The 16,468-nt window shown below is 43.4% G+C and overlaps 1 long non-coding RNA gene across 2 annotated transcripts in view; it reads right to left on the bottom strand.

Moving 5' to 3' along the window:
- LOC138990792 (uncharacterized) overlaps window positions 1-16,468 on the bottom strand; it is a 124,724-nt gene that overhangs the window by 90,097 nt on the left and 18,159 nt on the right. The gene's annotated exons all lie outside the window — the stretch shown is intronic.

The following is a 16,468-nucleotide window of genomic DNA, read 5'->3' as shown; positions in this document are numbered from 1 at the left end:
GTCCCCTAACCACTGGACCACAAGGGAATTCCTCTGGAACTCTAGTTTAAAAAGGCCAGTAACATTCAGAATACTTGAATAGGAAGCACAAAGAATAACTCCTGTGTGAAGGGTCTTTGAGGAAGATCGGCATTGTAGAACGGTAGCTTACTGCAGGATACATTTTTGTTATCTTTTGAAACTCAGCTGAGATGAAAAGATTGGGGGCAGGGGTGAAGAAAAGGGGCGACCCCAAAGATGAAAATAAGGTCATGAAAGTCGATTTGGGATGGAGCAGCATGAAATGAAAGCGCCTACCCAAGAGGGGCAGGTGGAGGGTCATTGTTGAGTCTTTAGTAGGCCCACTTCAGGGGGACTGGAACGTCAGGGGAATCCAGCAGCTCCATCACATCTCAAGGGCAGTGACTGCACGGAGTCTAACGTAGGCAACTCAGAAGCAACACGGGCTTGTGAGGGATGGGGATGTCAGGGTTCCACAGTTTGACATCTGCTAAGATTATCGAGCTCCGTTTGAATTTATACTGACCAAAGACTAGTCACTGTGGCATTGTCTGTAAAATCCAAAATGCTAGGAACAACCTAAATGTTTACACATAGGAGAATAGTTGAAAATCTTGTGGTACATTGCATAATGGAAGTCAATGCTCATTAGTTTTAAAAAATGAGATCAAATCTATGAACTGATTTGGAATGATTTCTGAGGCTCTGAAGTGGAAAAAAAGCAAAGTGCAAAAGAGTATTTAAGATACCCTGTATGCAAGAAAGAAGGGAATGTAAGAAAACACACCTGTATCTGGTCATTTGTACAAAATATAGGAAGAATAAACCAGCAGCTAAACCTTCAGAAAGAAGGTGAAGTTGCTCAGTCATGTCTGACCCTTTGTGACCCCATGGACTGCAGCTGCCAGGCTCCTCTGCCCATGGGATTCTCCAGGCAAGAATACTGGAGTAGGTTGCCATTTCCTTCTCCAGGGGCTCTTCCCAACCCAGGGATCAGCCTGGGTCTCCTGCATTGCAGGCAGACTCCTTACTGTCTGAACCATCAGGGAAGTTATTAAACCTTCAGAGGGCAGAGAAAAAAGCCGGAGAGAGGAACTGGGACAGGTTCCTTGGGATGAGGAAAGAGCAGTGTTTCTCTTGAGTGTCCCTTTTGTACAGTTTTGGCTTTCAGAAACCACAGTAGTGCTCCCAGCAGCCCCACAAAATAAAAGACGAAAATCAACCGGGGTGTGTGAAGGAGGAACCTCAAATTTGGAACCAGTTACAATTGCACCTATTACAAATGACAATATAACCACACTGAAGGTGTGGTTAAGTAACTGGAAATTAGCATTTTGAATGGGTACTATTAATATAAGGCTAAGATGAAAAGAACCGTAGACAAATAAGCCAAGTGGTCATCTGGGCTCACAAAGGTATGAGTTAGCAATTCTATCATTCTGTGTGTATTTAGGACTGGACATGTGAACGGAATATATGGTGGATAATGAGAGCCAGTTTCACACCCCCCGACACAGACACATACTAAGGTGACCCTGAGCAAGGTCAGAGCTTCTGTAATCCCTCCCCCTTCAGTGAAGGCTGAACCACTGGTTGCTTCTAACCAACAGAATATGGCAAAGGTGAAGGGACTTTGTAGTTGTAATAAAGTCCCTAATCGGCTGATTTTAAGGTCAAAAGAGTCTCCTGGATGGACTGAACAATCAGGCAAGCCCTCTGAGAGAGTCTAGATGCTAAACTTCATTAATTATGATGGGAATGCAAATTAAAACCATAATGAAATACAATTATATATTCACTTGATTGGCAAAAATTCAATGCTGACAATGACAAGCGGAGGTGGGTCTACTCTTGACACAACCACCCCGTGTCCTGGTAGCTCCGTTCCAGGCACAGACCATACGGAAACGTGTGCTTCTGTGCATTAGGACTCGCGTCCCAGAATTTTCCTTTCAGCATTTTTTCCCAACAGCCAGAAACTAGAAACAGCCCAAAGGCTCGCCGACGGTAGGCTGGATAAACCGGTGCACGCGTGTGATGCACTGCTATGTAACCGCGACAGTGGACCACCTGTAGCCACACCCGTCAGATAGGAGCCATTTTTGAAATGTGAGAAAAGGAAATCACGCAAGAGTGGGGGAGAACTGGGCTCTAGGAGCCAGGGTTGGAGAAAGATACACTGTTCACTGTGTACATCCTTTTGTATTTAACACAACTTCAATGAAACTAAGTAACTGTTTTTCAGCTTCTTGGTTCTATTCCAGACCTACTAAATCGGAATCTCCAGAGGATGCCTAGGAATCTGGATTCTTCCAGCTCCCTGTGATGTTTAGGCAACTGAAGTTGAGAATCCCTGGTGGCAGAAGAGGGAGTCAGAGCAGACTGTGCTGTCAGGAATTCCAGGGACCACATCCCAGTCCTCCTTGTCTCTCCCCAGAAGCTGGGAGCCCTGGCCCTTTCCTTGGGAGCAGACATCCCAGGCACAGCTCTTGAAGGCTGGTTCCCGTTGCTGCCCTGGAAATAAGAGGCACTGGCCCACCCGCCACAAAGTGCCTTCTTGGTCTCAGGTGACCAGCCAGAGAAGAGTGTGACTGCTCCCTGCTCCCTGTCGCATCCTTCTATCTTGATCTCCTTCCTTCCTTTAGTGGCTCTGCCTCTGTTTCATATCGACCATGGATGATACGCAGTTGAGAATTATATTAAGACTTGAGTTCTGTGTCTTTGGGTTAATTTTAGGTCTAAAATACTTTAGCATGCAAATTTATATTTTGAATAAAAACTTCTGCCGGAATGTACAATTTTGGATCCCATAACACTGCAGACTCTAGACCTGGCCTTTCCAGATGGTAGCCCCTAGCCACAAGTGGTTATTTTAATTGGAATCAAATAAAATTAAGAGTTCAGCCCCTCAGTCACAGCAGTCATATTCAAGTGTTCAATAGCCACATGTGGCCAGGGGATACCATAATAGACAGCTTCAGATACAGAACATTTCCTTCACCCATAACAATCTCTATGCCTCGCAACAGTTCCACAGCTCCTGTGTAGCAGTCTCAGACCGCTGCTCTGCCAGGCAGCTTTCCCCCACTTTATCAGATAATCTGCTTTAAGTCATCAGAACTATGCAGGCTGTCATCCTCTTTCTTCACGGCCACTCTCCTTCCCACCCAGCCTCAGCGCCATTCTGCACCATCCTCATGATCGCACGCTTAACTCTGTGCCTTCTCTCTTTCAGACATGCCTCCTCTGCTGATCTCCAACCTCATGTTAATCCAAATGCAGGCCTTTGTTTCTACACTCAAGCTGCCTAAGAGCTACTGGAGGAAATCACACAACAGTGGGGACTGGGGCCATGAGACACTCGGGGGGTACAAGCTCGAGCTTGATTGTTGGCCCATCCTATTGTGCACCCCTGGTCAACTTGACACAATTCCCCTTCTCTGCTCACCTCAAGACTCCTATCCCAGGGCCATTAAGCTTTAATGTGCAGACGAATCATTTGGGAGATCTTATGAAGAATGCAGGTTCTGATCCACTAGGTCCAGGGTGGGGCCAGAGACTCTGCATTTCTTAACGGGCTCACCCTAGAAAAGTTTGTGAAGCTGAAAAGTGGACTAGCAGTTACAGAGCTGACCAGGCTTTGTTGATGATAAATGAAGCCTCTAAAATAACAGTAACAGTCTGATGTGGTGGCCTCCCTGGACAGCTTCTTTCTCAACCAGCCTTCCCAGGACCTGCTTGTCCATATTATCTCTGAAACCCCGGGAGGCCCTGGCCAAGGTTTCCTGCTTCACATCAAGCCTGGACCCCAGGGGACATGAACGGCACCTGGCTTTGTCTCCCTGATGAGCCTAGGCTGTGTCGATGGCACCCATCAGTAAGGGAGTCAAACGGATCAGTATGTTGCACTTAGAAGTTTCTGAGTTTCACAGGTCAGGCAGTAGTTTTTGGGGGAAGAAAAATGACAAACATCTACCCAGAAATCCAGAACAAGTTAGAAAGTCTTGGAACTAGGGAACATCTTACAAAAAGTTTTGCTGATCCAAAAACATGTTGCGTTTAGCAAACATGTGCTGCAGAATGCATTTGCAGCCCCAGAGTTCTGCAGAAGTACCTGAGGGATTATTAACACAAGAAACTTCTGTTAATATTCTTGCTCTTAAGCAAAATGATGAAGAAACTGACGTATAGCAATGTAAATAAACTAAAGAATTCCTTCTTGTATACTTTGTCATATAATTGGATTGGTAGAACTTGCATGAGGTCACAACATTCAGGGGAGGACTTGACAAATTAAAAGGACATCAGTTTCAGGTTCCAACTAAAAGGTTGCGCCTCCCTTTTAATAGAATCTGTACATTTGACATTTTCTAAAATCTCTGTAGTGCTGACACACTAAATTTCGTCTAGGTGGAGATTCTTTCTGGCTATATTTTCTATTTTAAAACCATAAAGTGGGGGTGCCATTGCTAAGACACTTCTTGGTAATTCAAATACCTGGTTATTATACAAAAAAAATCCACTTCAGACCCAAAGACTTATTATGTTTACTGTCAGTTTTGGCAGAACTGACTTTTACATCTATTTTCCAGTTGAAATACCCTCGTCAGAGACTGGGAAATGTTGAGTTCTAGTCATATCCCATAGCTACACCTGTGCTGTGACTGAAATTTCAGTAAGTGTGTGAAACGATCCCGAGGAAGTACAGCTGACTTGAAGATGTGACTAAGTGCCTCTGTGCCTCTCACACAGGGCCCTGGGGAACAGGCAGAAACCAGGGGACTGCGCTCCTTGGAGTGTTATTGTAGTATTTTTATTATAGGAGCTTAAATATTGACACTACCCTTTTCAGTGGCTTGTCTTCTAAATTCATTCTTCTGGCTGTTTTTCTATTTGTTTGTTTTTTAATAGGTAAGGTAAGCTAAAATTGGGCCTACTCTGTAGTAATTTCTTTAAATGTAAATGCTAAATACACAGAAGTGTCTGACAGGATGACAGCTGGGCTGTAGGAGCCGGGTCATGAATGGGGTGTGAAAGCCAGGGCGCTGGCCTCTCTCCCTCAGACGGAAGGGCCGGGGACAGCAGCTCTCCTAAGGAAGTTTCTTGCTGTTGGGTGGTATTGATCCCATTGACAAGCACCTGGCTGGCCTCTGTGTGATTCGTCGTGTTGATTCGGTGTTGAGTTGCTACTGAGAAACAACCTTATGCCATCTTGCTACTTCCCTCAGCTCCTTAAAGACTTACAAACTCACTGCACATTCCTGCCCCACTGCCTGAGCCGTATACACCGTTTCTGCTTACCTGCTGTTGGCGGGAATTTCAGTCAGTGGTCTCTACTAGTCGCAAGGGAGAAGGGGAAGCGTATTTGGCCCTTCTTTCAGCCAAATAAGGGGATCTGCTACTGATGAAGAGCAAGGGCACGGACGCCAAGGTGGGGTGCCTCCCCACCTGCCCACTGGAAGCCGCTCATCCTACAAGGCCTAGGACAGGCATGATATACTCTGCATATAGGTTAAATAAACAGGGTGACAATATACAGCCTTGATGTACTCCTTTCTCAATTTTGAACCAGTCTGTTGTTTCAAGTCTGGTTCTACCTGTTGCTTCTTGACCTGCATACAGATTTCTCAAGAGGCAGGTCAGGTGGTCTGCTATTCCCATCTTTTTAAGAATTTTCCACAGTTTGTTGTGATCCACACAGTCAAAGGCTTTAGCACAGTCAATGAAGCAGAAGTAGATGTTTTTCTGGAAATCCCTTGCTTTTTCAACGAGCCAGCGGATGCTGGCAATTTGACCTCTGGTTCCTCTCCTTTTTCTATATCCAGCTTGAACATCTGGAAGTTCTTGGTTCACAAAGTGTTGAAGCCTAGCTTGGAGAATTTTGAGTATTACTTTGTATTATTTTGTACAAGTCAAAATATTTGTTGTTTCTATAAATGAAATTTCAGTGCCAACCAGAACCTTTGTTTGGCAGCTAGAGCTCCAAGGCTAAAGGGGTCTCTGGTTAAAAACAAACAAAAATGTATTCTCACTGTCCTAGGTGCTCAAGAAACATTTTCGCATGAAGGGAACTATTATTTCTTTCATTACATGAAACATATCTTCCAAAAAGAGTAGGCCCATGGGATGTCCCTGATATGGACAGGGACATAACGATGGACATTGAGGATGTCCCTTAATGCAGTGGTTAAGACTCTGCACCGCCAATGCAGGGACACAGGTTCAATCCCTAGTCAGGAACTAAGACCGCACATGATATGAGTCGTGGCCAAAAGATTTTTTAAATGGGCCCATAGTTGCTTATTGGCAATTCTGAAGTCTGAGAGCTCTTGAAACCAAGTTATTTCATAGCTTTGGCACAAAACTTATTTTGCAGCAAAACTGCTTGAACTGACGTAAGACTCAGTTGTGTCATAACATTCCTCCCAAAATATCTGCTGAATACTGGTGTTTTGTTGCCTTTTTTTTTTTTGGTTCTTTTATAACCGTAAAAACGTCAAACAGAGTCAAAGATACCCTGTGGTAATAGTGAGAAGATAAAAAGAAGAAAAGAAGTGTCTTTCATTAACAACAGCACAGCACAGTGACATTATTACAGAAGCTTGATCCTGCGGTCTGTGAGGCATCTTACTGGAGATTATGAAGTAGAATAATTATGAAATATGACTTAAAGAAACAGATGTTGTTTAAGGTATACAGTGATGATGGACAAAAATTAGTAAAAATAAAAAACCAGAAAATGTTGCATAGAACAAAAAAAGTTAAGACCTTGATCAAGTTTTGGCTCAGTGGATTCCACAAGAAGGGAATGTGTATCTGGAATATATGCCATGAAGAACGGAACCTGAAGGTCTGTGTGAACATTTATTAGAATTGGCTACAGATACTGAAGAAGCGGGGTAGAGTCCCTGGAGGAAGGCAAGGCAACCCGCTCCAGGAGTCTTACCTGGAGAATCCCGTGGACAGTGGGGCTTAGCAGGCCACAGTCCATGGGGTTGCAAAGAGTTGGACCCGACTGAAGTGCCTTAGAGGGCATGTTGAAGAAGCATCACTGTGTGAAATGATCTGGAAATCAAGTGGGAAAAGCTTCTAATGATCAGAAAATTATATGGGTAAATTTGATAAACTCATGCCTGATGAAAACCTTATCCTCGAACAAAATGACAGTATAGACGAAACAACTCTTTCCTGGAGATAAACTCTCGGAAAGATGTGCAGAGCACTGAAGAGTGACCACAGGTCGTGGGGGTGCTGTGACCGCTGCCCCGTAGCCAAACTAGCAGCGTCTGGAGGGGGCAGCCCCTCAGATGTCAGAAAGGCGCACGTGATTTACCTGCGCTGCACGACGCAAACAGGACAAAGGTAAGCAGAGAAATACGGTGATTTACCTCGGCTGCACACAGAACACAGGTAGCCAGAGAAACACTGTGATTTACCAGGGCTGCACACGGGACACAGGTAACCAGAGAAACACTGTGATTTACCGGGGCTGCACACGGGACACAGGTAACCAGAGAAACACTGTGATTTACTGGGACTTCACATGGGACACAGGTAACCAGAGAAACACTGTGATTTACCGGGGCTGCACACAGAACACAGGTAACCAGAGAGACACGGTGATGTATCAGGGCTGGACACGGGACACAGGTAACCAGACAGACACGGTGATTTACCGGGACTGCACACGGGACACAGGTAACCAGAGAAACACTGTGATTTACCGGGACTGCACACAGGACACAGGTAACCAGAGAGACACGGTGATTTACCGGGGCTGCACACGGGACACAGGTAACCAGAGAGACACTGTGATTTACCGGGACTGCATACGGGACACAGGTAACCAGAGAGACACGGTGATTTACCGGGGCTGCACACGGGACACAGGTAACCAGAGAGACACGGTGATTTACCGGGGCTGCACACGGGACACAGGTAACCAGAGAGACACTGTGATTTACCGGGACTGCATACGGGACACAGGTAACCAGAGAGACACGGTGATTTACCGGGACTGCACACAGGATACAGGTAACCAGAGAAACACTGTGATTCACCGGGGCTGCACACAGGACACAGGTAACCAGAGAAACACTGTGATTTACTGGGGCTGCACACGGACACAGGTAACCAGAGAGACACGGTGATTTACCGGGACTGCACACGGGACACAGGTAACCAGAGAAACACTGATTTACCGGGACTGCACACAGACACAGGTAACCAGAGAAACACGGTGATTTACCGGGACTGCACACAGGACACAGGTAACCAGAGAAACACTGTGATTTACCGGGACTGCACACGGGACACAGGTAACCAGAGAAACACTGTGATTTACCAGGACTGCACACGGGACACAGGTAACCAGAAAAACACTGTGATTTACCAGGGCTGCACACGGGACACAGGTAACCAGAGAAGTACGGTGATGGGTCAGTGAGGATTTACAGCGGGTACCCCCTGCAGGCAGGCTGCCTCGGAAGGACTGCAAGATGTTACTTTTCCTAGAGAAGTGCTCCACAAGACCACCCTGAATTTCCTGTGATGCCAATGTGGAATTATCCTCAGTGAAGAACAAGTAAAATCATTTAACAAGTAAGACAAACATTGTCCTAGGTGCTTGCTTGCTGAAATTAACAAGGGTCTCAGAATCAAAGACTTTCTGGAAAAGTTCAATCTTCAGGATGCCATTAGGTGCTCAGGCTTGGAATTACAGTGATACATCAATATTAAAAGTGCTTTTCACTGATATGATGCATAAATAGTCACTAATCATGAGAAAATTCAGACAAACTCAATTCAAGGGACATTTTTCAAAATACTTCACCAACACTTCTCTAGAGTTTTAAGGTTGTGAAAAAAAAGGAAAGATGGAAACTGCCATAGGTTCAAGGAGAAACCAGGGAGACATGATGATGAAATGCAGCAGGGTAAACTGAATTGGATCCTAGACCAGGGGGAAAAAAGGCCATTAATGAGAAAACTGGTGAAATCTGCTAAAGTGTGGGCTTTAGTTTTGGCAAATATGCCATGGTTATTTAACGTTAGTGGAAGATGGGCTCAGGGTATATGGGAACTCTGTACTATCTTTTCAATTTTTCTGAAAATCTAAGATTATTTCAAAATTAAAAGTCTATTTTTAATAATGCTTGAATTTTTTTGTTTACAGTGATGTTTGAGGCTAAATCCACAGATGAATACTTTAAAGGATTTCCTATCACTAATGAGAAGACTTATTGCTAAAAGTTTATGAGCTAAAAGTATAAACTGACATCAAAGAAGCATTCCGCATTGATGATGATACTTCCATTGGGCGTGTCTTGAGTGAGAAAATGCTGAAGTGGCTTTGTGTGTGTGAGTGAATGTATTTTTTTTTTTATTGTGGTAAAATACACATCATAAAATTAATCATCTTAACCATTTTTTTGTAAGTGAATATTTGCTTTTTTTTTTTTTAAGGACTGGTGTTTGTTTATTTGGCTGCACCACAGAGTATGCAGGATCTTAATTCCCTGACCAGGGACTGAACCTGTGTCCCCTGTGGTGGAAGCACAGAGTCCTAACCACTGGACCGCCAGGGAATTTCCATCTCAACCATTTTTAAGTGTACAATTCAGTGGTATTAAAATACAGTTACGCTGTTGCACAACCATCACCATATCATCCATCCCCAAAACTCTTTTCATCTTGTGAAACTTAAACTTTTTACCTATAAACACTAACTCCCCAGACTTCCCTCCTCTCAGCCCCTGACAACCACCATTATAATTTCTGTGTTTATGATTTGGACTACTCTAAGTATCTCAAGGAATTAAAGAGCCTCTTGATGAAGTTGAAAGAGGAGAGTGAAAAAAGCTGGCCTAAAACTCAACATTCAAAAAACGAAGATCATGGCATCCAGTCCCATAACTTCATGGCAGATAGATGGGGAAACAATGGAAACAGTGACAGACTTTGTTTTCTTGGGCTCCAAAATCACTGTGGACGGTGACTGCAGCCATGAAATTAAAAGACACTTGCTCCATGGAAGAAAAGCAATGACAAACCTAGACAGCGTATTAAAAAGCAGAGACATTACTTTGCCAACAAAGGTCTGTATAGTCAAAGCTGTGGTTTTTCCAGTAGTCATGTATGGATGTGAGAGCTGGACAATAAAAAAGGCTGAGCGCTGAAGAAATCGATGCCTTCAAACTATGGGGTTGGAGAAGACATTGAGAATCCCACGAACTGCAAGGAGGTGAAACCAGTCAATCCTAAAGGAAGTCAATCCTGAATATTCATTAGAAGGACTGATCCTGAAGCTGAAGCTCCAATACTTTAGCCACCTGATGTGAAGATCTGACTCATTAGAAAAGACCCTGATGCTGGGAAAGATTGAAGGCAGAAGAGGGTTACAGAGGATGAGATGGTTGGATGGCATCACTGACTTGATGGACATGAGTTTGAGCGAGCTCTGGGAGATAGTGAAGGACAGGGAAGCCTGACGTGCTGCAGTCTATGGGGTTGCAAGAGTGGGACACAACTGAGTGACTGAACAACAAGTACCTCAAGTAAGTGGAATCATACAGTATTTGTCTTTTTTGTGGCTGGCTTATTTCTCTTAGCCTAATGTCCTCCAAGTTCATGCATGCTGTAGCATATTGCAGAATTTCCTTCTTTTTCTAAGGCTGACTTGTATGTATATACTACAATTTGCTTATCCATTCATCAGTGATGGATATTTGAGTTGCTTCCATGTCTTAGCTAATGAAAATAGTGCTGCCATGAAAATGGGGGTACAAATATCTCTGAGAACCAGTTTTAAATTATTCTGAGTATACAGCCAGAAATGGGATTGCTGGATTATATAGTAATTCTATTTTTAATTTTTTGAGCAACTGTCACACTGCTTTTGCACAGTGACTACACCATTTTGCATTCCCACCAGCAGCGCACAGGTGCTCCAGTCTCTCCGCATCCTTTCCAATACCTGTCATTTGGTTTTCTGATAGTAGCTATCCTGATGACTGTGTGAAACGGTTTTAAATACAGATCATCAAGAGGATAACAGTGATGATGGATATGACTTTGTAAACACGGGTGGAAAAAACAGCCCTACATGGGATGGTGAAATTGTGTTATTAGTCAGGGGCTAGCCTTGAACCATGCCGCATTTATCAGTGAGCGTGAGCTTATGGTGATTTTCATAATTTAAGAGATGGAAACCTAAATTAGCGAAGCATTTGACCTGCTGCTGCTACTGCTAAGTCACTTCAGTCGTGTCCGACTCTGTGCGACCCCATAGACAGCAGCCCACCAGGCTCCCCCGTCCCTGGGATTCTCCAGGCAAGAACACTGGAGTGGGTTGCCATTTCCTTCTCTAATGCATGAAAGGGAAAAGTGAAAGTGAAGTCGCTCAGTCGTGTCCAACTCTTAGGGACCCCCTGGACTGCAGCCTGCCAGGCTCCTCCGTCCATGGGATTTTCCAGGCAAGAGTACTGGAGTGGGGTGCCATTGCCTTCTCCCATTTGACCTGAGAATTACTTAAAATGGCCCTTAGTCCTGCTCCTGCCAGCAGGGGGCGCTCCGGCTGCTGCTGGCGACACGCACTGAGGTTCCTCCCCTAAGACGCTCAAGCAACCAGGAGCAACGGATGTTCACCTTTGTCTTTGCACAGGCATATTTAGCTGAATTCAAACCTGTGTATCTTGAAAGATTTACAAAATGTTTTCTTAGAAATAAGACTACTAGAGTATTTACACTCTGTATTTATCCCACTATTTCATTTTGGTGATTTTGTTATTTAAATAAGCTACCCACTCTTTGTCCTAATAAATCCTTCACTATAGAAACATTAACATATTTGACCATTGTATGCTACGTCAGACTCTGCTGCGGTTACTAAATTACATACTACTGCTTAAGAAACCTGAAAAATTCTGAATTCCAAAACTGACCAGGCCCCAAGGATTTTTGATTATAGACTGTGGATATTCTTTTAGTCAAAAAGCAAATAATGTACTTGCGAGAGATCATTCTGTTTTTCCAAGTTAAAAATCCTGTTTGAACAATTTCTAACACCTGCCACACTTGGCTGTCCAGACTTCTAACTATAGGCAGCTATACTATCTTCCCTCATAGGATAAAGACCTCTGTTATATTCTGGCACTAATACCAAAACAAAACTTACTTTTTTACACAATGGAACTGAAAAGTTTAATCATCTTTGGAGCTAATACTTCCAGATTGTATCACCCTCTAATTAGGGGCCTTTACAAGATTATATGAAGCATGAATTAATTTCTCCCTAATAATTCAGCATCGTCATTATGAAGACCAGTTATTCATTGTGAAAACAGGGCCTAGCCCCCAGACCATCTGGCTTCCTGAGTACTTGTGCTCGCACTTTAGTCCTCCATGCACGCCTGGGCTCAGACCCTCCTGTCTGCTCTCAGCGTAACTGCCATAGCATCATTACTGGAAAAGCTTGTTCAGGTTATCTAAAGTAAGAATAAATGATCCCACAGAAGCCAGAACATCAGACATCTGTTTTGGCTATTCAGCGGCCCTCTTCCTTCCTCTCTACTTTGCAGCTGGGTTACTTGTAACTGAGGCACCAGGTAAATAACACCAGAGAGCCATGGTGCCATTGCACATTATTCTTCATCTCCATAAGGATTAAGGGGAGCAGAGACACGTATCACCCCTTTTGTAGGCCAATGCCACACTGAGCACATCAGGATAACACACTCTGGTACCACAGCCAACATATTTTGCTTGTGTTTTAATATTCTACTACAAATTGCTTGTATAGAGGGGAAAAGAAACTAATGTTTACAGAGGGACTACAATGTGCTTTGCATATGCTACTGCCTTGCATCACACATGGGGATGTAGGTATTACTCCCCTTTTCAGATGAGTGAAAGGAAAAGTCACTCAGTCGTGTCCAACTCTTTGAGAATGCCATGGACTGTGTAGCCCGCCAAGCTTCTCTGTCCATGGAATTCTCCAGGCCAGAACACAGGAGTGGGTATCCTTTCCCTTCTCCAGAGGATCTTCCCAAACCAGGGATTGAACCCAGGTCTCTCACATTGCAGGTGGATTCTTTATTGTCTGAGCCACCAGGGAAGTCCTTTACAGATGAGGACTGAGGTTAAATACTTTACCAAATCTCTCACAACTATTAAGTGACAGAAACTAGATTATAACCCATCTGTCTAACCTATTCTCTCAAAATTTTTTTCACTTTATTAAAAAAAAATCATAAACTCATTGCGTGCTTGTTATAGCAAGGCAAACAACACAGATATGCTGCTGTCTCCTTCCACATTCTGTCTGCCCTCGAAGCATAAATTTCATCAGCTGAGTTGGTATCCTGCCAACCCCTCTGAATACTCACATACTGATGATGCCTGACTTACTATGGTTCCATTGACAACTTTAGACTTTACAGTACAGCTCAAAAGTGATAGGCATTCAGTAGAGTCTGTACTCACATTCTGAATGTTGATCTTTTCTCAGGTTCGCAACATGCCATCCGATACTCTCAAACCACAGACCACAGCTACCAGTCACACCATCAGGAGGGTAAACAGCCAATGCCCTTACAATCATCCTGTACCCAGAAAACTATCCCAATGGTCACTTTCAGTATTTAGTAAATTACATGAGACATTCAACACTTTATTATAAAATAGGGTTTGTATCAACTTTGCCCAACTGTAGGCTAATGGCAGTGTTCTGAGCATGTTTAAGGTAGATGACTCAAAGCTATGAAGTTAAGACTTAGTTCAGTGGCTCAGTCGTGTCTGACTCTGTGACCCCATGGACTGCAGCACGCCAGGCTTCCCTGTCCATCATCAACTCCCGGAGCTTGCTCAAAGTCATGTCCATTGAGTCGGTGTTGCCATCCAACCATCTCATCCTCTTTCGGCCCCTTCTCCTCCTGCCTTCAATCTTTCCCAGCATCAGGGTCTTTTCCAATGAGTCAGTTCTTTGCATCAGGTGGCCAAACTATTGGAGTTTCAGCATCATCATCAGTCCTTCCAGTGAATATTCAGGACTAATTTCCTTTAGGACTGACTGGTTTGATCTCCTTGCAGTGCAAGGGACTATCAAGAGTCTTTTCCAACACATTTCAAAAGCATCCATTCTTTGGTGCTCAGCTTTCTATATAGTCCATCTCTCACATCCATACATGACTACTGGAAAAAGCCATGGCTTTGACTAGACAGAACTTTGTTGGCAAAGTAATGTTTCTGCTTTTTAATATGCTATCTAAGTATGTCATTGCTTTTCTTTCAAGGAGCAAGCGTCTTTTAATTTCATGGCTGCAGTCACCATCTGCAGTGATTTTGGAATCCCCAAAAATAAAGTAACTATGTCCTTGTTTCCCCATGTATTTGCCATGAAGTGATGGGACCAGATGCCATGATCTTAGTTTTCTGAATGTTACGCTTTAAGCCAACTTTTTCACTCTCCTTTTTCACCTTCATCAAGAGGCTCTTTAGTTCTTCTTCGCTTTGCCATAAGGGTGGTGTCATCTGCATATCTAAGGTTATTGATATTTCTCCCAGCAATCTTGATTCCAGCTTGTGCTTCATCCAGCCTGGCATTTCGCATGATGTACTCTCTGGGAGTTAGTGATGGAGAGGGATGACTGGCATGCTACGGTTCATGGGGTCGCAAAGAGTTGGACACAACTGAGCGACTGAACTGAACTGACTCTGCATGTAAGTTAAATAAGCAGGGTGACAATATACAGCCTTGATGTACTCCTTTCCCAATTTTCAAACAGTCTGTTGTTCCATGTCCGATTCTAACTGTTGCTTCTTGACCAGCTTACAGATTTCTCAGGAGGCAGCTCAGGTGGTCTGGTATTCCCATCTCTTGAAGAATTTTCCAGTTTGTTGTGATCCACACAGTCAAAGGCTTTGGCGTAGTCAATAAAGCATAAGTAGATGTCTTTCTGGAACTCTCTTGCTTTTTTCAATGATCCAACAGATGTTGGCAATTTGACCTCTGGTTCCTCTCTGTCTTTTCTAAATCCAGCTTGAACATCTGAAAGTTCACAGTTCACGTACTGTTGAAGCCTGGCTTGGAGAATTTTGAGCATTACTTTACTAGTGTGTGACATGAGTGCAATTGTGTGGTAGTTTGAGCATTCTTTGGCATTGCCTTTTTTGGGATTGGAAGAAAACTGACCTTTTCCAGCCCTGTGGCCACTGCTGACTTTTCCAAATTTGTTGGCATACTGAGTGCAGCACTTTCACAGCATCATCTTTTAGGATTTGAAATAGCTCAACTGGAATTCCATCACCTCTGCTAGCTTTGTTCATAGTGATGCTCCCTAAGGCCCACTTGACTTCACATTCCAGGACGTCTGGGTCTAGGTGAATGATCACACCATTGTGGTTATCTGGGTCATGAAGATCTTTTTTGTATAGTTCTTCTGTGTATTCTCGCCACCTCTTCGTAATATCTTCTGCTTCTGTTAGATCTATACCATTTCTGTCCTTTATTTCTGTCCTGAAGCTATGAAGTACAGAAGATTAGGTGTCTTAAATGTATTTTTAATTTTTTACCATGGGTTTATTGGGATGCATCATTAATCTGTCCATTTCATCATAGGTGATTAGAATGCAAAACTAGGAAGTCAAGAGATACCTGGAATAACAGGTAAGTTTGGCCTTAGAACACAAAATGAACCAGGAGAAAGGCTAACAGAGTTTTGTCAAGAGAACACAATGGTCATAGCAAACCTTTTCCAACAACACAACAGACTCCACACATGAACATCACCAGATAGTCAATACCGAAATCAGATTGATTATGTCTTTTGCAGCTAAAGATGGAGAAGCTCTGTATAGTGAGTAAAGACAAGAACTGGAGCTGACTGTGGCTCAGATTATCAGCTCCTTATTGCAAAAGTCAGGGCTAAATTGAAGAAAGTAGGGAAAATCACTAGGTCACTCAGGTATGATGTAAATCAAATTCCTTATGATTATACAGTGGAGGTGATGAATAGATGTAAGGGGTTAGATTCTGGTAGACAGAGTGCCTGAAGAACTATGGATGGGAGTTTGTAACACTGTACAGGAGGCAGTGACCAAAACCATCCCAAAGAAAAAGAAATGCAAGAAGGCAACGTGGTTGTTTGAAGAGGCTTTACAAATAACTGAGAAAGGAAGAGAAACAGAAGGCAAGAGAGAAAGGGAAAGATATACCCAACTGAATAGCAAGGAGAGAAAAGAAGGCCTTCTTAAATAAACAATGAAAAGAAATAGAGGAAAACAATAGAATGGGAAAGACAAGAGGTCTCTTCAAGAAAACTGGAGATATCAAGGGAACATTTCATGCAAGGATGGGCATGATAAAGGACAGAAGGACCTAACAGAAGCAGAAGAGATTAGAAAGAGGTGGCAAGAATACACAGAAAAACTAAAAAAGAAAGGTCTTAATAACTTGAATAATCACAATGGT

Source organism: Bos mutus, chromosome 14, assembly GCF_027580195.1.
Source record: "Bos mutus isolate GX-2022 chromosome 14, NWIPB_WYAK_1.1, whole genome shotgun sequence".
Taxonomy (NCBI): domain Eukaryota; kingdom Metazoa; phylum Chordata; class Mammalia; order Artiodactyla; family Bovidae; genus Bos; species Bos mutus.
This window is presented reverse-complemented; position numbering and strand designations above follow the sequence as displayed.